The sequence below is a fragment of the Bison bison genome, unplaced genomic scaffold (genome assembly GCF_000754665.1).
Source record: "Bison bison bison isolate TAMUID 2011002044 unplaced genomic scaffold, Bison_UMD1.0 scf7180017861086, whole genome shotgun sequence".
Classification (NCBI taxonomy): Eukaryota; Metazoa; Chordata; class Mammalia; order Artiodactyla; family Bovidae; genus Bison; species Bison bison.
The window spans coordinates 5,064-5,845 of NW_011491658.1; positions in this window are offsets into that span (position 1 = coordinate 5,064).

Sequence of the window (782 nt, forward strand, 5' to 3'; positions counted from 1 at the left end):
TTTAGTTTTATTGAGATATAATTGACATACAGCATTGTATAAGTTTAAGGTGTACAGCATAGTAACTTGACATACGTGTATTGTGAAATGATTGCCACAGCAAGTTTAGTTAACGTCATATTATATAGATACAAAAATGAAAAGGAAAAGATTTTCTTTGTGATGAGAACTTGTAGAATCTACTCTCTTAGCAAACTTAACTATTTTATCACATTAATTTGATATTGATGCTGATAAGCAATAAGCAGTGAGATTAGTGAGGATTTAGAATGGAAAGCTAATGAGGACTTAGACTCTGAGTTACCCATTCAAGCCTAGGCTCTCCATAGATGTTTCCCCTTAAAACCCTTCTCTGTTTAATCTTCAGTCCACCTTACTTGATATCCCCTACCAAAATAAAGCTAGATTGCTTATGTTAAACTCCAATCTCCAATGCTGAATATATGTGTAATTATTCTGAACTTCACTTTCCTTATCTACAGTGGTGGATAAGATACCTCATAGGGCTTTTGAAAGGATTAAATGAGTTCATATGTATATATTTTGTAGAACAGTGCCTGTACCACCAAATCATGTAAGAGCTTGGCACATAATAAGTGCTATTTATGTACTTTCTATCATTGTCATCATCATCATCATCAGATTTACTGGTTTCTCTGTGACCAATTTGGATTAACTTAAGTGTGCCTCTTAATCTTCTGTTATGTATTATTTGTGTCATTTTACTTTTTTTCTCTTTTTAGATGGAAAGTTTGGGATTAAAACCTTACAAAAAAGAATTT